We start from the raw sequence: 21757 nt of genomic DNA, 5'->3' as shown, positions 1-21757 counted from the left end.
CTTTACTGCCATGTAACCACCCCTCCAAGGCCTTCAATGAATAGTCAACAAAGTCTACCCAGTCTTGTGAGGACTCTTTTCTGGTTTCTCTGAACTTAATCCTGTATTGTTCAGTGGTTAAGCCAAATCCATCCAAGATGCATTCTTCAAAACTGTAAAATTATTGGCATCACTTCCCTTCACAGTAAGGAGCCTATCCCTACCCTTTCCACTAAAAGATAGCCATAGGATAGCAGCCCACTGCCTTTGAGGGACCCCCTGTACAACACAGGCCCTCTCAAGTGCAGCAAACCACTTGTTAATGTCATCCCCCTCCTTGTAAGGGGGATCTATCTTATGCAGATTCCTAGAATCATGCTCTTTCACAGGATTACTATCTGGAATACTGCTGCTGCCACCATGGGGTCCTAACCCCAACCTCTGTCTTTCTTTTTCTAAGTCTAAAGATTCCCTGTCTAGAGCCAGTTGTTGCTGTTTACGCTTCAGCCTGGACTCTTCCACTCTCAATCTATTGAGTTCCCTTTCTAACACTCTGTCATCAGGGTGGGTGGTTTGGGCATGCTTTGACACAGAAGAATTATGTGAATGAACAGAGGGAGACCTGTCCCTAACAGTTGGCACCCTAACAACCTGGCCTGCAGGAATAACATCTCTACTGTGATGGCGCGAAACTGGACAAAGGAAAGGGGAGTGACCACTCCCCTGACCTGCACCTCCCAGGGGAGGTGCCCAGAGCTCCTCCAGTGTGCTCCAGACCTCTGCCATCTTGGAAACAGAGGTGCTGCTGGCACACCGGACTGCTCTGAGTGGCCAGTGCCAGCAGGTGAAGTCAGAGACTCCTCCTGATAGGCTCTTACCTGTGTTGCTAGCCTATCCTCCTTCCTAGGTAGCCAAACCTCCTTTTCTGGCTATTTACGGTCTCTGCTTTGGGGAATTCTTTAGATAACGAATGCAAGAGCTCATCAGAGTTCCTCTGCATCTCTCTCTTCACCTTCTGCCAAAGGATCGACCGCTGACAGCTCAGGACGCCTGCAAAACCGCAACAAAGTAGCAAAGACGACTACTGCAACCTTGTATTGCTGATCCTGCCGCTTTCTCGCCTGTTTCCTGGTGGTGCATGCCATGGGGGTAGCCTGCCTCCTCCTTGCACCAGGAGCTCTGAAGAAATCTCCTGTGGGATGACGGAATCCTCCCCCTGAAACTGCAGGTAACAAAAGACTGCATCACCGGTCCTCTGGGTCCCCTCTCAGCACGATGAGCGTGGTCCCTGGAACTCAGCAACTCTGTCCAAGTGACTCCCACAATCCAGTGACTCTTCAGTCCAAGTTTGGTGGAGGTAAGTCCTTGCCTCCCCACGCTAGACTGTGTTGCTGGGTACCGCGTGATTTGCAGCTGCTCTGGCTCCTGTGCACTCTTCCAGGATTTCCTTTGTGCACGGCCAAGCCTGGGTCCCCGACACTCTAACCTGCAGTGCACAACCTCCTGAGCTGTCCTCTGGCGTCGTGGGATTCCCTTTTGTGTCCTCTGAGCTCCGGTTCACTCCTCTTCCAAGTGCCTGTTCCGGTACTTCTGCGGGTGCTGCCTACTTCTGTGAGGGCTCCCTGACTTGCTGGGCGCCCCCTCTGTCTCCTCATCCAAGTGGCGACATCCTGTTCCCTCCTGGGCCACAGCAGCATCCAAAAACCCTGACCGCGACCCTTGCACCTAGCAAGGCTTGTTTGCGGTCTTTCTGCGTGGGAACACCTCTGCAAGCTTTTTCACGACGTGGAACATCCATCCTCCAAAGGGGAAGTTCCTAGTCCTCTTCGTTCTTGCAGAATCCACAGCTTCTACCATCCGGTGGCAGCTTCTTTGCACCCTCAGCTGGCATTTCCTGGGCATCTGCCCAATCTCGACATTGTCGTGACTCTTGGACTTGGTCCCCTTGTTCCACAGGTACTCTCGTCCAGAAATCCACTTTGGTTGCATAGCTGGTGTTGGTCTTCCTTGCAGAATTCCCCTATCACGACTTGTGTGCTCTCTGGGGAATATAGGTGCACTTTACACCTACTTTTCAGGGTCTTGGGGTGGGCTATTTTTCTAACCCTCACTGTTTTCTTACAGTCCCAGCGACCCTCTACAAGCTCAAATAGGTTTGGGGTCCATTTGTGGTTCGCATTCCACTTTTGGAGTATATGGTTTGTGTTGCCCCTATACCTATGTGCTCCTATTGAAATCTACTGTAACTTTACATTGCTTGCATTACTTCCTTTTGCTATTACTGCATATTTTTGGTATTGTGTACATATATCTTGTGTATATTTGCTATCCTCATACTGAGGGTACTCACTGAGATACTTTTGGCATATTGTCATAAAAATAAAGTACCTTTATTTTTAGTATATCTGTGTATTGTGTTTTCTTATGATATTGTGCATATGACACCAGTGGTATAGTAGGAGCTTTGCATGTCTCCTAGTTCAGCCTAAGCTGCTCTGCTATAGCTACCTTCTATCAGCCTAATCTGCTAGAAACACCTCTTCGACACTAATAAGGGATAACTGGACCTGGTACAGAGTGTAAGTACCCCTTGGTACCCACTACAAGCCAGGCTAGCCTCCTACACTCATACCTGAGCAAAGGCCTGTAATCTGCATCAGCATCTGCAACGGGGCATTCAGCATACAGGGAGTGCAGAATTATTAGGCAAGTTGTATTTTTGAGGATTAATTTTATTATTGAACAACAACCATGTTCTCAATGAACCCAAAAAACTCATTAATATCAAAGCTGAATATTTTTGGAAGTAGTTTTTAGTTTGTTTTTAGTTTTAGCTATGTTAGGGGGACATCTGTGTGTGCAAGTGACTATTACTGTGCATAATTATTAGGCAACTTAACAAAAAAAAAATATATACCCATTTCAATTATTTATTATTACCAGTGAAACCAATATAACATCTCAACATTCACAAATATACATTTCTGACATTCAAAAACAAAACAAAAACAAATCAGTGACCAATATAGCCACCTTTCTTTGCAAGGACACTCAAAAGCCTGCCATCCATGGATTCTGTCAGTGTTTTGATCTGTTCACCATCAACATTGCGTGCAGCAGCAACCACAGCCTCCCAGACACTGTTCAGAGAGGTGTACTGTTTTCCATCCTTGTAAATCTCACATTTGATGATGGACCACAGGTTCTCAATGGGGTTCAGATCAGGTGAACAAGGAGGCCATGTCATTAGATTTCCTTCTTTTATACCCTTTCTTGCCAGCCACGCTGTGGAGTACTTGGACGCGTGTGATGGAGCATTGTCCTGCATGAAAATCATGTTTTTCTTGAAGGATGCAGACTTCTTCCTGTACCACTGCTTGAAGAAGGTGTCTTCCAGGAACTGGCAGTAGGACTGGGAGTTGAGCTTGACTCCATCCTCAACCCGAAAAGGCCCCACAAGCTCATCTTTGATGATACCAGCCCAAACCAGTACTCCACCTCCACCTTGCTGGCGTCTGAGTCGGACTGGAGCTCTCTGCCCTTTACCAATCCAGCCACGGGCCCATCCATCTGGCCCATCAAGACTCACTCTCATTTCATCAGTCCATAAAACCTTAGAAAAATCAGTCTTGAGATATTTATTGGCCCAGTCTTGACGTTTCAGCTTGTGTGTCTTGTTCAGTGGTGGTCGTCTTTCAGCCTTTCTTACCTTGGCCATGTCTCTGAGTATTGCACACCTTGTGCTTTTGGGCACTCCAGTGATGTTGCAGCTCTGAAATATGGCCAAACTGGTGGCAAGTGGCATCGTGGCAGCTGCACGCTTGACTTTTCTCAGTTCATGGGCAGTTATTTTGCGCCTTGGTTTTTCCACACGCTTCTTGCGACCCTGTTGACTATTTTGAATGAAACGCTTGATTGTTCAATGATCACGCTTCAGAAGCTTTCCAATTTTAAGAGTGCTGCATCCCTCTGCAAGATATCTCACTATTTTTGACTTTTCTGAGCCTGTCAAGTCCTTCTTTTGACCCATTTTGCCAAAGGAAAGGAAGTTGCCTAATAATTATGCACACCTGATATAGGGTGTTGATGTCATTAGACCACACCCCTTCTCATTACAGAGATGCACATCACCTAATATGCTTAATTGGTAGTAGGCTTTCGAGCCTATACAGCTTGGAGTAAGACAACATGCATAAAGAGGATGATGTGGTCAAAATACTCATTTGCCTAATAATTCTGCACTCCCTGTACAGTTTTGGTTACCTGGCTGGAATCTCCCTCTTGACGTGTACTAGGACTAGAAAGTGTTTTTATAACTAACACGCAGATGTTCCAAAAAAATGTCCCTACGTAAGGATGTGTATTTTCTACGAATGCTGGAAACTAAACTTCTACCACGATTAACGGCAATGTACCAGACTGTAGCCTTGACTGAAGCACAGAGCGATCAAGAATGCATTATTTGAGTACACAGTGCTGATCTAAGCTAAACAGTGTGATAGAAGAAATTAAAACAAGACCGTAAAATCAGGTTATTGTAAAATAACAGTGCGAAGCTGAATAAAATATATCTAGGGCAAAGTGCACAGCGGCCCTGTATGTTAAACTAACGTGAATGGAGCTATACTTAAAATGGCTACACAACAAGGTGTATTTGTCTCCAACTGAGAGAAAAAACATAAAGTTCAACATATTCCATAAACAATGAGGCATATTTGCCTTAAGACAGAGGGAAGTAGGTTAAAGATCATATTAGTAAAAGTAGATTTCAAAACAAATCACTTGAGTCAAATCTGTAATCACTTGGATAAAGTATGCCTGAATATAATACAAGGAGTGGAGTCAATAATAAAGAGATTTAGAAAATGTAAAGCATCATGTACAAAGTGAAGCGAAGTCTCATTTCCATACAGGGGCTGCCATAATTCTGTGCTCAGATTGCGGACAAGGTGGGGAACACCTAAAGCAGTTGGTATCAGCTAATACAGAATTGTAAGAGAAAACAGATAACGGTTCCAATTAGCATCAGAAGAAAGGCACTTGCTCTTGGGAATATCTCTGCAAGCAGGGAAATAAGAAGCATTGGTATCAGGAGATCAGAGAAGATTCCTGCCTGCAAAGGTGGACAGAAGCAAATGATCCCTCAAACTAACAAACTTTGTATACTTACTTAAACCCCCACAATTTGTCCACGAATTACTGTGTTCAGTTTCCCACTAACCAATTACACATCACAATCCAGTGGTCTTTCTGTGCCTGGAGTTGGACATGTTACAGACTATTACAATACATATTTCTTCCACTGCAACCTTCACAAAATCATACAAAGGATGATGAAAATACTTTATTTCAACCATAGGTCATAAAAGTTACACATAGAATAAAAAAGAAAGTGCATTCATTATCATTGTGCTTTCACACTGAATTAAAATAAGATTTAGCGTGAAAAAATAACTTCTCTAAAACCTTCAAATACCAGCAATAAAAAGTCAATCATAGGCAATAGACTGCTATAATCCACCATTGTTCCCAATACATATCTTAACATTTAGATTCCAGGGTTTCTAAAACATCTATATCAAAATAAGGAAATAATATAAATATTTAAAAACTATTGAAACAGTTAAAAGATGATTACAAATTCAAATTTCCCAGCTAATACCATTGTCAAAATAAAAAGCAACAGCCCAACCCAAGATTTAAAATGCTAGGTTGATGTTATAGAGTGACTCAGTTTTTTAATAATTTAGATGACATACTTTGACAAACAAAAACCTTCTGCCTACCTGGTAATAAAAGCTAATTTGTGGCACAGTCAAATCATTAGGGACACATGCACGGTGTAATAAAAAGCTTATATCATAACTTAGAACTAATATCAAGTTCATATTAAAATGGCACAGAAATCAAACAAATGCATAGAGATAATGCTTTACAGCTAACACAGATAATAAAATATCAGAAACAGAGGGTGATTACCTGCATGTTGCCTGAAAGAGATCTATTCCAAAGCCGTGCCCAAACCACATGGTCAAATGGATCTTTGCCCGTAGTGCAGGCTAAGCACTGGGACCTGGCATTGTGATAGCCCTATGGCGAATGGACCAAGCTGCTGACAGATATTTAGTAACCGCACTTACTACTAATGTGGCCGGGTCCTATTTGCAAGTTCTATGAGCATTGGCACAATCATATATAAACAGAACCTTGCATAATGGGATGATCCATCTTTCCCTTGAACTCTTGTATAGGGGGCAGAAGAAAAGCACATGTTCGGTTGACACCACACATAGATTGCAGTTTATACATTTGTTAGCCTCAAGACTATTCTGCGACCATTGAGCAGTGAGACTGTTAACTGGCAAAGTACCATATCTAAACCGGAGGAATAGAACATAGGTGCTTGCAAGTATTGGGAGATCTAGGAATTGCTCGGGCCATGGCTCCTGTTTGACAAGCAGGAATTCTGATGTTAAACAGCCCACTCTGTTGCTCTGAAGAATCTGCTTGTTAGCCTTCTCCCAATGTCTCAATTTAACCAACAGAATACCATTAGCTGGGATCGATTTAGGCCTCTCCCAGAATTGGGAGAAACACAGATGATCCCAGACTGATTTCATCTCCCTCAGCCATCTGACCTTTTTCCAGCATTGGTTCCTTGTAAGGTCATTGATAGCCTCACAAAAAGGTTCCAATTCCTCTGTTTTCCAAAGGCAGATCCAATATAAAAGGGGCCTCAAACCAGCTACGTCTTTGATACTATTTATCCTGAGATCAAGTCTGAGAGGGATCATCGGAGTGCCTTTCCCTGTCCTGACTATGTGCCTAATAAAATCGTTTTCATTAATTTGTAGGACGTCCAGTTCTCTTTGAAAGCCACACAGCTCTGCATTATACAGTGCAGCACCCCAGATCTGAGCTTTGTAGATTTCTGCAATGGTGTTTAATGGGGGGCTAACTACAGCTCTGGCTTTACGTCCCAAAGCCCCTCCTCTTTGACATATTATATGTGCTCCTTTCCTAATATGTGCATCCCATCTACCTGTGTCCATCAGCCTTATCCCCAAATAATCAAACTTGTTGACCCTTTCCAATGGGGTAGAGTTCACTGATATGCTAGCTTTCACTTGCTTCTTTCGCAAGCTGCAGACCATAAACTTAGTTTTCCCGACATTGACTTCCAGGCCAAAGTCTCTACAGAATAAACAAAATTGATTGACCAGATTTTGCAATCCCAGGGGTGATTTTGACAAGATGATAGTATTGTCTGCATAGAGCAGTCTTGGGATTTTCTTAACCTGCCAGCCTAGGTAAATCATTATTACAATTAGTTAAGTACTTAATACAGTTGTTTATATATAAAAGAAAGAGGGTAGGGGTAAGGCCACAGCCTTAACTGGATCTCTTGATTCACCATCCTTACCACTCCTGATTCGGGCAAAAGTGCCTTCATGAAGTCGAACAATAAGGTTCAGAAGACCTTTAGGGACTCCCATGTTGGTCAGTGTCAACCATAATTTATTATTGGGTACCAGATTAAAGGCCGCTCGAAGGTCAATGAAGGCCACATATAGGTTTCCACGTCCGTTATCCACTGTCTTCCATTTAGTTACTAAAAACCCTAGGACTTGGTCTATTGTGCTAACCGCAGGTCTAAAACCTGCCTGTATATCAGAGATGGCACTCTCTCTGTAATCCACTCTTCTAGATGGGACAAAATCTGCTTCGCAAAAATGTTCTGAAAATTGTTGAGTTGACTTATTGGACGATAATTAAAAGGGTTGCAAGGGCTACCTTTCTTAAAAAGGGGGACTATCTCAGCTCCCCTCCATGTGCAAGGAATGGGTGCTCCTGCAGCAACTGCATTACAAACCTTGTTCAAGTAGGGGGCCGAGATAGCAGGGTTTGACTTATAAAGATCACCAGGAATTTTATGGAGACCCGGGGCCTTCCCCCACTTGGGGGAAGCTATTGCGGTTTTAGTTTCGGCTAGAGAAAACTTGATTGGAGGAACACCAATTTCCTTAATGCTGGTCGGCTCCCTGAAAATAGGTTCATTTACCCCTGAGTAAAGTGACACAAAATGATTTACCCATACTGCCGGGAGAATCGCAGTACCAGGCAAGGGCCGGGAATCACCACTGTCATTTGAAATCAACTTCCAAAATTTGGAGGCATCATTAGCTTTTGCGGCCTCCAGGAGAGCAGCCCATCATTGGAGAGTTCCCGCCTATAGCTCTCTTTTGATTGTCTTATTGGCTCTCTTATCCCCCTTCTCAGGTCCCTCAATAGTTTGTGCTTGGCTTCCCTGCATGAATGATTAAACCACCTCTCACTAAACCTGTTTCTTATTTTGGCGACAGCTTATTTGGTAAAAAGTATTTTCAAAGAATTGAATAGTTCCATATGATCAACCAGGAGCCTATTATCATCCTCAGATAAAAGGAGCATATGCTCCATTTGGTCTGGCAGAAGGCTATATACTGATGACAGGGAGCCTGGAGAGGAATTTACAACATCCCACCTGACTTTCCGTTTATTATTTGTCATAGTAAGCTGCTTCGCATAATCCCTAGAATCAGGGGTCTCTAATGTGGGCAGCAGACCCATGATAGATGGAATCATTGGATTGTGGTTGCTTTCTTCATGTTCTTTTACCACCATATCGACCATATGCACCCACAAACAGATGTATAGTCAAAAGTAATCAATACAGCTCCTATAGGCTCCACGTCTAAAAGTAGGACAGGGGTTAGCATCTGAGCAGGAGCGATCATTACAAGCGTGGAGACCATATGCAAGTGTGATATCACGATTTGGTAGGCCGACCTGCTCATTCTGAGACTTTTACTCAACGCTAATTGCGGAATACCCCAAAGAATGTCCTCTTCTTGGTAAAGCTTTTGGGCCAGAGATTAAGAGTCAAAAGTAGAATTAAAATCCCCTGCAATTAAGATGTAATGGGTAATGGATCTACTGGATAAAATGTTATCAAGAATACTTCAAACATCAGACTCGCTATTACTGCCCACGCTCCTGCTATATATGTTCACCAATAGTAGGGGGTTTTCTCTTTTCTTGGATAATAATAAACCTTGCAAATTGGCACAGCCCATTCCACTTCCTCAACCTGACATTTGAGAGAACTACTAACCCATACATGTAGTCCACCAGAGGGTCTTCCAGAAGTAGCCTTGTGCGCTGGGTCCCACAAACTCTTGAAACCGGATCTGTACTTAGACTCGAGGGCCCATGTCTCTTGAAACAGGCATTTCTTGTGCTCATCTATAAAAAGGCCCCAGTCTGGAATTTGCATTTTGGACTCAAGCCTGGCTATATTCCAACTAAGGACTGTAACCGGCCTATCATCCTGAGCTTGTCGTACATCGTCCTGGACTTGTGATACGGTCTGTGTGGGGCTCAAAGAGTTCAGATTACTCATTAAACATGCAACCAAACTACCCACTCTAGAACCCCCTGTGTCTTTATCTCCAGTGGTATTACACATCTCAGTGAATTCAGGGCCAGCCGTATTCCAGCCAGACATAATCGCCGGTGTATCATTCTGGGCTAACAGTACAGTTTGCGTGGGCCCATGGAGTTTGTGTTTGCAATCCACTCTTCTCTCAGGCTTCTTACTCTGGATTACCCGAGTTCCTTATCGCTAGGAATAGTGCACTCCCCAATAGTTAGTCTTGGCCCCATTGTCCCAAGGATATCCTGTGTAACTTTGACTATGTGTCAGTCCACATCTGGAAGAGAAGATGGAGGTTGCCTGCATTCACACTGTGGTACATGGTGCACATAGAAACAGCAGGAGCCTCTAGGGTCAGATATCAAACTGCTAGGGGCAGATTCAGGTACTGGGTGATAGAAGGTCAAGACTCTATCCAAGAAAACACCTCCAGCTGGGGATCTAGCTCTGCAGGAGTTTAAGAAAATCTGTTCGACCAGGGCAGGCGAGTCAAAATTAATAACAATACAATCTCCCTCTCCAAACTTATTCAACGGGCCCACCCATCCCACCCTCCTCACCTATATTATTGAATGTACCATAAAAAATGCGAATTTAGCATTAACATGGAGCCAAACGAATTACCTTATTTTTCAGCTCTGTATAAACCTCCACTCTATTTGTTTGGAGGCTAGGAACATTTGTAATTACAAGCACATATGGGCAAGATTCTGGGGGTAGATGTAGAACTTTTAACTGTGCCCCATGGTTATCAGGTCGGATTCTGCTAGGCTCTGAGCTCATCACTGGAGGGCTTACTGTGCCACCATGCCTAGTAAATAAGTACAGAGTGTAATTGGGAACTGGAGACCCATGGCCGCTTTGATCTGTGGCACCACCATCTATCAGTATGCTATGACTGCCTTACATGACCAGGCAAGTTGCCAGAAGGTGGCCTGTTCCTCCCTACACCTGGGACATCTAACCATCCAATCAGGGTAGATTCTACTGAGGGAGTAGGGAGTAATATATATGCAGTGGAGGCAATTACAATGTATTAATTTAAATCTATCGACACAGGAAATCTTGCGTACTAGTGCTCAAGCCCGATCCCAATCCATATCAGAAAATGGTTCAGACAGTTCATTCTCGCATGACTGCCTGACTCTTATGTATAACATAGAAAGGTACACTGTTCCAAAAAAGATATAAAGAGTGATAAGAATGCAGGGTCGGAATCAGTCAGTGATATCAATATCAGGAGCGCCCTCAAGCACCCAATAGGGTGACAAGTTTCATCACTGGGCTATCTCCTCATCAGACCGGTGCTGCAATGTCTGGCGGACCACCCCTACAACCGGGATGGTACTAAACCGTAGGCAGTTTGTCAAATTAGGGTCTGAAACGAATACTGACTATGAAAGATATATTTTAATATGTGTAGGAGAGATTGGGAAGATTAAAATTAGCTCGAGCCTTAAACATCACTTTAATGAATCAGGGAAAGGTTCAGGCCAAGATTAAAAATCATAAGGAGTGAATGCTGAAATAATGTCCCGCTACACTCTACAGAGGAAAAAAAGGTAGTGTACCTAATCCTGTCAAGATATGGTCAACATGTTTCGCAAATTGATGGTCAACAAATGATCCCATGACGCTTCATCAGGACCGAGACTACTACTTCTCCTATTCAAAAATGCAACAAAAAGTGTCTAGGCATTGTTGACAGTGTGTAAGTGTTTATTTGTATAGAGTGTCCTACAGCTCTCGTACTGTCTGCTGTATTTCCACAAACCCCTGCCTGGCTCCTATCGCAATCATTTCCTCATTATGGTATTCTGCTAGCTGCTCCTCATGTTGCATTACACCCTACTCTAACTGTGTTCGCCTGCCGCAGGTGGTCCCCAGGAACGCGCCCCGTAATGCCACCTTCATTGCTTGCCATTCATTGGCTCTGCTTGTTGTTGTTTCCCAGTTATGTGCCATATAATCTGTCAGTATAGGCTCCAAAGAGGATTGGCACATGGCATCGGTCAGGACGTTCAGAGCCAAATACCCATTTCTCTTATCCTGGATTCCCCTTCTCCATGTAAAGCACATTACACTGGGGCATTGTCAGACAAGTACCATCCCAAGTGTACCACATCCCACAGAGAGGTGCAAGGGAGACCTGTTGTCACGTTTGTCGGCAACCCTATCTAACTCTAGCCTTGGAGAAAGCACAAAGTGAGCTACATGTCCTAATAAGAACGTGATGCTTTCCTAGGCGAAAGAACAATGAGATAGAGAAAATAAAACAGCACTGCAAATGTAGCTATTGCTAGAAAAATAAAGCTATGCCGAATAAAATGTAAATGGTTTAGAGTGCACAGCGGCATGTCTAGTTAGCTTAAAACAACGTGTTTAGAACATGGCTGAAATAGCTATATAAAACACTGTCACCAAAATGCAGTCCATGCGACTATATGTATTATGTGTTAAAGAGTGGCAGTGTATTCATAAACCTATGGGTGAAGTGCTGTCAAATTGGTACAAATTACACATAACCTCCAGGAGTATTCTGGTCATCAATGCTTTCATGTTTGGGTGGGGTGGATGATAATCTCTATCCTCCTCTGTCACACAGTTAAAGTCACCCACCCGAAAATAGGGGAGCCAGTGAGGTCTTGAAGCAAACTCTGCATCTTGTGGAAGGATTGATAAACATCTGTGTTGGGCGCATACGTAGTGATACCTTCCCATCTAACATATCCTGTAGGAGTGAATTTTTCCCCTCTACATTCTCCTCAATGTGTGTATGTCAAAATGGTATCCTAGGTGCCACATTTATTGCTACTCCCCTGGCATATCAAGAATACGTGGCTGAGTATAGTTGTCCCCACCTCCTTTTTTGTCAATTCTTGCATTTCACTGGCCATTAGATGCGTTTCCAGAAGACATGCTATGTGGAGCCTGGTACGATTGAGGAATTAATGCACCATATACCTCTTAATGTAATCATGTTTAAACACAAAAGACACTGCAGTCTTGTTGACTAGCAAATTATGAAACATTTGTTCATTACTGAAAGAATGTTTCTTCTTTAAGAATGGGCAGAAATATCAATAGCATCCAATGTCAGTTGTCCGATTTCAATGCAGCAGCAGGATTTTGGAGTTCATATCCTTGCTGTAAATATCTGATGGCCGTAGGATCCCTGATGTTTTAGTTTCTCATGAAAATCCAATAATACAGCACTTAAGCTATAACCACAATACAAATGAGACTGTCTTGTGATGTCCAAGATTGGGCAAGAAGTGTAATCCTGTCATGTCTGTCAGGCATGTGTCAGGAGATTACCCATTAAATCAAACTTCCACAGGAGCAGATGCCTTTTACCCAACTCCCTCCAACAGATGCGTGCTCGGACTTTACTGATTATCTGAACCCAGCATCTGCTAGGGGTAAAGGGGCAGAGGGATAGAAAAAGAGAGACCGACTCCAGATCCAGTATCAGCCTGTGTTTCCCACTTGAAGATAGGATATTCAGTGTGTGCTTCTGTAACCTGCACCTTTCTTCTTATTGGGATTTCTTTAAAGGAAGGAGATGCAGTAGGGTGATAACAGCATAGATAACATGCACTGTTCCGCCATTCACATTCACCCAGTTCTATCGTTCTCCTAACCTGGATCTTTTGAGAGACTAGCCTCTCTCTAAGAGAGCAATGTTAACTTAATTTCTTCTTTTCTACAGGAGTCAGAGGTATCCAAGGTTCTCTGGAGAACAGTTCAAAGGTTCACAAACATACAATCTACTAATGTCTTTTACAGGAAACAAAAACTCCTTCTCAAGGTTCAGTTTTCTCAATCACAGTCTCTAGGAGGAAGAGTTTTTGAATATATATGTACATATATATATATATTGGCAAGTCTGGAAATCATACAAAAGGATTCCTTACTGCAGTTATTTGAAGTTCTGTTAAGCCAAAACAAATTCTCCTCAGAAAGCCGATAGCCAGTTGTTGGAAGAAGGAAGAAATTCAGCTTCTCCAGAAGGGAAAAAGTAGCAGGTGTGCACACCGAAACAAGAAAAATAATTATTTACTCAAAACTGGAAGAATTCTCTGTGAAACAAAGCGCCTCAGGAACACTGCTCATTCTCCTCAGGATGACGGTTGAAGTGCCCAGCTCCCAGAGAGAAACAGCTGGAGGGATGCTTCAGCACAAGACTAAGGTAAAAACATGAGACCGCTGACCTCACAAAGATTTGCAGTCACCATCTTGAGTGGCAGTTAAACCTGAAGAGGTTAGTTCTAAGAACAGCCTCTGCAAGAGCCACCAGGAGTGAGGACGCTGCTGCAACCAACCTGGGCACAAGGAAAAGGGGAATCATTTTTGCTGAGGGAAGAACTTAACAGCACTGGCAATAGTTTTCCTGACAGTATCCCCCTCCAAAGAACTCCCTCCAACAGAAAGTTTGCTGGGTAAAGTGTTGTGAAATTGCTTTATCAACCTTGGAGCATGCAAATTCTGGGAGGCTTCCCAGGACCTTTCTTCTGGCCCAAAACCTTTTCAATCAATGAGGTAATATAATGTTCCTTTTTTAAACTTTGAGTCTAAAATTCTATTCACTTCATATTCTAAATGTGAATCTACTTGGATAGGATCTGGAGGGGTGGTTGCCCTAACAATAGGAGGGTTTCTTTTAAGTAGCGAGACATGGAATACTGGATGAACCTTAATCTGAGGAGGCGAGGCGAGTTTGACTGTTGACCGGATTTACAATTTTCTTTATTTTAAAGGGTCTTACATATCTAGGCTGGAATTTTTTGTTCCCTATTGAATGTAAATGTCCAGTGGAGAGCCAGATCTTCTCACCCTCACAATACCCAGGATTGCCTCTCCTCTTTTTGTCAGCATGCTTCTTGTATCTGACCTTCGCCTTGGTCAAATGCTCTCTAGCGAATTGGTAGGTCTTTTGAATTTTCTTACTGAACTCATTTGCAACTGCGACTGAGCCTCCCGATCTTCCTAAGATAATTTTGGGTGCCTTCCAGAGTTCAAATAGAAAGGAGAATAACCCGTGGAGGCATGAATAGCATTGTTGTATGCAAATTCTGCTTTCCAAATGAAATCTGGCCAATCATTATCTTGGTCCAGAAGATATAAGTGTGGGTACTGCTCAATCTCCTAGTTAACTCTTTCTGTCTGTCCATCCAATTCTGGATGATAACTAGTAGAATAACTTGAGTCTATTCCAAGTTGTTTCATAAAGGCCCTCCAGAATTGGGAAACAAATTGGGGACCTCGATCTGAGATTAGAACTGACGGAATGCCATGAGCTCTCACTATGTGCTGTGAAAATAACTGTGCTAACTGAGACGCTCTATGAACCTTCTTCAGAGGGAGGAAATTACACATTTTAGAAAAGGTGTCCACAAAGACTAGGATTGTGTTAAAACCTTGACTTGAAGGTAAATCTACAATCAAATCCATATTAATGGTGTGCCAGGGATATGGTGCAATGGGAAGAGGCTATTGCTCACGTTCAGGAGCTAGTCGTGTCGTCTTTCCTCAAATACATTTATCACAGGTTTGAACGTATTGTCTTATTTGAGGGATCATGGCAGGCCACCAGAAATATCTCTTAATTAATTCAGTAGTCTTCAAAATTCCTTTATGGCCAGAAAAAGGATCATCATGACATGCTTGTAGCGCTAGTTTTTGCAACTCACAAGTTGGCAAATATAAAGCATTTTAAACAAAAGGGAGATTTTCTAGAACTTTACTTCATTCCTTTTTGTTGGCCCAATATGAAATTACTTGGTCAGACATGGATTCTCAAACCTTCCTTTTTATTTTGGCAAATTGTAAGGTACAAACAAACTTGTCTGCTGGAATAATTGGAATCCTTTCAGCTTCTCCGGCTCCAGGTATGTTATTCATTCTCAACTCATCAGCATTACCATTGTCAGAACCAGGTTGATAGGTAATGGTAAAATTAAAATCTGCAAAGTACAAGGACCATCTCAATTGCCTTGGAGTTAATGTTTTAGCAGTCTTAAAAAACTGAAGATTTTTATGATCGGCGAACACAGTGACTACATGATAAGCCCCTGATAAATAATGCTGCCATTCCTGAAAGGCATCCTTTACTACCAACAGCTCTGTGTCAGCAATTGGATCATTTCTTTCAGGATAAGTTCATTTCTAGGACTGAAATGCCACTGGGTGAAGTTGACCAGTTTCCTTGTGCCTCTGAAACAATACGCCACCAATTGCTTGGTTGGAGGCGTCAGTTTCCACAAAAAAGGTTCCTCAGGATCAGGATGGAGAAGGATTGGAGCTGTCATAAAAACTATTTTGAGGAACTCAAAAAATTCTTCAGCATCAGTTGACCCATGGAAGGGTACTCATTTTCTTAAAAGTTTTGTAAGGGGGACCACTTTTTTTTAGAAAACTCTTTTATAAACCGGCAGTAAAAATTGGCAAAGTCAATACAACTTTGGACCTCCTTTCACCATTATAGGAGAAGGCCAATCCAGGATTGTTTGAATTTTAGAAGGATCCATGGAAGCTCCATTTTCCAATAAGATGGATCCCAAGAATTCTACTTCCTTCTCATGAAAGGCACACTTGGTTATTTTCCAACAATTTATTTAGAACTGCTCTCACGTGATCTACCTGGTCTCGCAAATTCTGGGAGAAGATTAAAATATCATCAATGTAGACTACTACAAATTGATCTAAAAACTCTCTCAGAACATCGTTCACAAAGTGCTGGAAAGCGGTAGGCGCATTACATAGCCCATAAGGCATCACTTGGTACTCCTATAGACCAAACCGGGTGCGGAAGGCTGTTTTCCACTTGTCTCCCCTAGCAACTCAAATTAAATGGTACACCCTGCGAAGATCTAGTTTGGTGTAGATTTTTGCGTCTTTTACCTGATATAGCAGTACTGAAATCAAGGGCAGGGGACATCGATTCTTCACCGTAACTTGATTTAACGCTCTATAAATGATACAAGTTCTTAACTTGTCATTCTTCTTTGGGACAAAAAAAAAGGGGGGAAGAGACTGGGGATTGCGAAGGATGAATAAAATCGGTTGCCAAATATTTTTCCAAATATTCTTTTAGGAACTTGTTCTCCTTTTCAGTAAGGGCATAGATTCTACTGCAAGGTAGATTTGCACCTGGCTTAAGTTCGATCCTGCAATCATAAGACCTGTGGAGAGATAGCTTCTCTGCCTCTGCTTGGTCAAACACTGCAGACAATTCTTTATATTGTGGGGCAATAACAACCTTTTCTAGAGCACAAACCCCATTGGATTTAGTAGCTAAAACTTGAGCTGGTGCACTACTTATCTCTTGAGGACCACAACAATGTTTCCGACAGTAGCTTGAATTTAATTGGACAGTCCTCTTTTCCCAATTCATTTCAGGGTTGTGCTCAGTAAGCACAGTAAGCCCAAGATCAGCTGAAATTGAGGAGCATCTATGAGATTCAAAGATATCTTTTCTTTGTGTCCTAGGTGATCTTTTAGAAGTATAGGTTCAGTTTCATCTGTGATAGGGCCTGAAGACAGGTTTGTTCCATCCACCGCTTGAACAGGCTCTGCGATTCTGTTTTTGACAAAATGTATTCCCATTTTTGTGGCATACTGGATGTCGCAGAAATTTCCCATAGCTCCTTAGTCAATCATCACTGAAACCTCCTGCAGATTCTTTTCTCTGAAGATGAGGTCAAAGAAGATGGTTAGATGAGGGGAAGCAGACTAATTGGGATTCAGGGGCAGGTTGGTGTTGTGAGTCAACCAGGGTTACTCTCTTCGTAGAATGAGTACTGTCAGGAAAACTATTGCCAGTGTTGTTAAGTTCTTCTCTCAGCAAAAAAACGATTCCCCTTTTCCTTGTACCAATGTCTCATTTAAAATAGCAGATAAATGCTCATGTTCTCCCTTTCCTTAATGTCAACAATGATGGGCCAGTAGTTTCTTAAACACAACTATGTTTATGTTGAACCAAGGCATAGAGACTTCTATCAACAGCTACAATTTTAGGGAAATATTTCAGCCACATTAATGGGTGTCCTTGATTCTGTCTCTGTTATATTACAATATGCCAAAAATAAAATTACATATTTTTTAACTTTTGGGAATTTGAGTTTCTGCTTAAAGTGCAAAGTAATATCACTATAAATGGGGAACTGGTGCTGGACCAGGGTAGGTAAGGTGAATGTCAACAAAAACACTTAGCTAGACATTTGCAAGACTTTTGCCTTGCCTTTTGCCAAACTCTTGGAGTGATCATAGACTGTAGTGATGAAGTTGTTTATTTTATCAGTATGATGGACACGCAAAAATGACCAAATTTCGCTTTAATTTTTCTGTTTTCTGACTTCTTTAACATTCGTTCCTTTTTAAGACTATTTCCTATAGGCATGACAGTTGTAACTGTACCACATTTCTGCTTGAGCCCCTGGAGGAAGAGGAATACCTAGCCATTGCACCTCCTACATCCAGTTGGTGATGCTACTACTGTCTGGGTCACCAGTGCCCCTTAACGGTGGCAATGGATTGGTGTTAACATTCTTGTTTGAGTCGTCCATGCCTGTGAAACTCAAGTGGTGATGTTATACTGTAACCCATGAGCATAAAAATGTGCTTGCCACCCACAATGCCCATCACACACACAGAAGTCCATTTAATGTTTGGGCTGGCTAAGTGCTGGACCCTTGAACAACCCCCCACTGTTCCACTGAAACTTACAGGACAAGATATTATCACATGCCTCTTTCAGCACGTCAGACTGTCAATCCCCACCATCACTCCTAAAGAAAAACTCACATGGCATCCTCACAATGCATAGACCAAACCTTTGACCTATCCCACCAATTACCACACACTGTCAGTCCAAACAACACACATTTCCAACTCATTTTTTTTAACACTCACTCTATAGTACTTCATTTGCCAGACATTACAGACCTCTTCTCCTATCTGAAGCTCATTACCCTCTTTATCAAAGAAACATGGGGTCATATTTAAGAGCCCCTATAGCCACCTTAGCATCACCATAGCTAAGAAGGCACTAAAGTGGCTTGTCTGCTGTGCCATAACTACAAAGTGGTGCAATGCATGCACTGCACCACTTTGTAACCCCTTGAATCACATTATGCCTGCATTATGCATATTGTATGCAAGGGGGGCATTCTGGCACTAGGAGGTCCACAAAGATGGTGCAGTGAAATATAAAAGATGGACACCACACTATTTTAGAAATATAGCCAATATTTATCTAAATCAAACAAGACAAAAATGACAAGAATCCAACATACACAAGTAAAGATATGAATTTTTTAAATAATAGAATCTTACTCCATAGAAAACAATGGAAATGTTGTTGTTACACAAAGTACCTGGTTTGCATAAAAAATAAAGCAGCACGGGCGAGTGTACATCATAAAAGTCAGCTATGCATTGATTCCTTACTTGCGAGGCCGTGTGTCGTTTCTTCTCCGGTCAATTAGGTGATTCGTCTTTTTTTTCTCCCGCAACAGAGCGATGAGTTGATTTCTGGACAGGGCACCTTCGATCCCCACAGGTTCACGTTGATTTTGATGCCCAGGGAGGATGTGTGTGAAATCCGGCCGCACAGTGATGGAAAACTGCACTGCATGGGGTTTATGTCAATTTTAGCAGCCGCAAGTGGGTATTGTGTTGGTTCTCCAACATTGCAGGAGATGCGTCGATTTCAGCCACAAACCAGGTGGTGTGTCGTTTTTACAGCCGCATTGCAGGTGGTGCGTCAACATTTTCTCCACATGCTCCTGTGCTTGGATTTCCACCTTGGCTCCACTTCTTCACATTTCAAAGGCCCAGAGACTGGATAGGGCACCACTTGGCATGGTAGACATCTCAGCAGGGAGTCCAGGTGCTGGCAGAGGAAGTCTTTGATGACCCTGAGACTTCAAAACAGGAGGCAAGCTCAGTCCAAGCATTTGGTGATACTTCACAAGCAGGAATATACCACAAAGTCCAGTATTTGTCCTATTTCAAGCAGAAGCCGCAACAGCGGACCAACTCAGCAAAGAACAGTCACCAGCAAACAGGCAGAACGCCTCCTCCATCTCTTCTCCTTTGCAGAGGTTCCTCTTTGTTTCAGAAATCGGAAAATCTGGGGTTCTGGGTCCACTACTCAAACCCATTTCTACCTTTGAAGTAGGCAAACTTCAAAGGAAAGTCTCTGCTGTTTACAAGATCCTGCCTTGCCCAGGCCTGACCCCAAATACACACCAGGGAGCTGGAGACAGCATTGTGCGAGGGCAGGTGCATCCCGACCAGGTGTAAGTGACCACTCCTCCCTCCACTCCAGCCCAACTGGCCAATCAGGATATGCAGGCTACAACCCAGCGCCCTTTGTCTTACTGTCTATTGGAGATTCACAAAGAGCCCAACTGTCAGTCTGACACAGACAGGGAATACACAAGCAGACAGAGTCACATAATAGTTTAAGCAAGAAAATGCCCACTTTCTAAAAGTGGCATATTCAAACTGGCAATTTAAAAAAAACAACTTTACCAAAAGATGTATTTTTTAAATGTGAGTTCAGAGACCCCAAACTTCACATAGCTATCTGCTCCCAAAGGGAAACTTCACTTAGAAGATATTTAAAGGCAGTCCCCATGTGAACCTATGAGAGAGATAGGCCTTATAACAGCGAACAACAAATTTGGAAGTATTTCACTGTTAGGACATTGAACACACATCAGTAAATGTCCTACCTTTAACATACATTGCACCCTGCCCATGGGGCCACCTAGGGGCTACCTTAGGGCTGCCTTACATGTAGGAAAAAGGAATGTTTGGGCCTGGCAAGTGGGTATACTTGCCAGGTTACAATGGCAGTTTAAAACTGCATACACATACATTGCAGTGGTATGTCTGAACCATGTTTATAGGGCTCCTCGTGGGTGGCAAAATCAGTGCTGCAGACCCACTAGTAGCATTTGATTTACAGGCCCTGGGCACCTCTAGTGCACTTTACTAGGGACTTTCTAGTAAATCAAATATGTTAATCATGGAAAAGCCATTTACACATGTTCTTTATACAGGGAATACTTGCACTTTAGCACTGGTCAGCAGTGGTAAAGGGCCCAGAGTGCCAAAAACAGCAAAAACTGAGTCCAGCACAGAATCAAAACACAGGAAGCAGAGGCAAAAAGACAGAGGAAACCACACCAAGGATGCCAGGTTTAACATTCTTACTAAGCCTAAAATTAATTTTGCAGTGTGGAAATATCCCACAAGTGCCTTTCTAATATCACAGCATGTAAAGGGATAATATAACCACTATGTTAAGCTATCCAATAACCCGGATGAATTCATAATACATTTCTAAGTGACATGATTTACATTGTGCTGGCCCTAAATATCATATGACTATTATCACTGTGTTACTTATGCTATAACACTATAATTTAATAAACTTTAGTTTTAAAAAAGATCCTAGTTTTCAGAATAGACCCAAGCTACAGTCTTGAAATAAAACATAATACAAAAATATTGCTTCTTTGCATTCGATGTGGGGGTAAATAAACGTATCACTCCTCGCTATTAAATGGGGCAGAATACTTTGTACAAATGATTCCCACTATATTCCGACAGCCGACTATAAAATATAGTTAAAGTGCAGAGATCTAGAAAAGGGCAGTGTGCCAAAAAAAGACCTCTAAAAAATTAAACATAAATCGGCATGGGCCTTTGTGGCCAGCTCATGATGGTCTTCATCTGCAGACTCAGCCTGGTATTTTCCATAAGCAGCTTGGCACATAGGCCCTCATTATAACATTGGCGGTAACAACCGTCTACCGCCGTGGCGACAGCCACCAAAAGACCGTTGCCTCGGCTACCAGGCGTCCACCGTATTATGACCACAGCTAGATTTCTGACACAGGGATGGTGGAAATCTGGCTGTGGCCATGCCGACAGATGGCGGTAAGGTGGCGGTGCTGCCAGCAGCAGCGCCACGCCACTAGACCGCCGCCGGCCATATCATGACATTATTACGGCCTGGCGATGTTCTGCTGGAGGATACTGCTTCTGGCAGCAGCGTCACGTCTCATGCCAGAGGACCCCCTGACTACAGGTAAGTCGGGTGCTCCAACAGGGGAGGGGGTGTGGGGGGTGTTGTGTGTGTCTGTGGGGGGGTGTCTGTATTTCTGTGCGTGCATGTTTGTGGGTGGGTGTTTCGTGTTGTGTATATGTACATGTATATGGATGTGTAACTACGTGTATGTTGAGTTGTGTGAATGCGTGTGTGCGTGTATGTATGTAAGTGGGTGT

The 21757-nt window shown here is 42.9% G+C and overlaps 1 protein-coding gene across 2 annotated transcripts in view; it reads left to right on the top strand.

The window, feature by feature from the left end:
* Positions 1–21757, top strand: part of MOCOS (molybdenum cofactor sulfurase) — a 2173869-nt gene that overhangs the window by 2004714 nt on the left and 147398 nt on the right. The window lies entirely within an intron of this gene.

This window comes from Pleurodeles waltl, chromosome 2_2 (assembly GCF_031143425.1).
Source record: "Pleurodeles waltl isolate 20211129_DDA chromosome 2_2, aPleWal1.hap1.20221129, whole genome shotgun sequence".
NCBI lineage: Eukaryota > Metazoa > Chordata > Amphibia > Caudata > Salamandridae > Pleurodeles > Pleurodeles waltl.
This window is presented reverse-complemented; position numbering and strand designations above follow the sequence as displayed.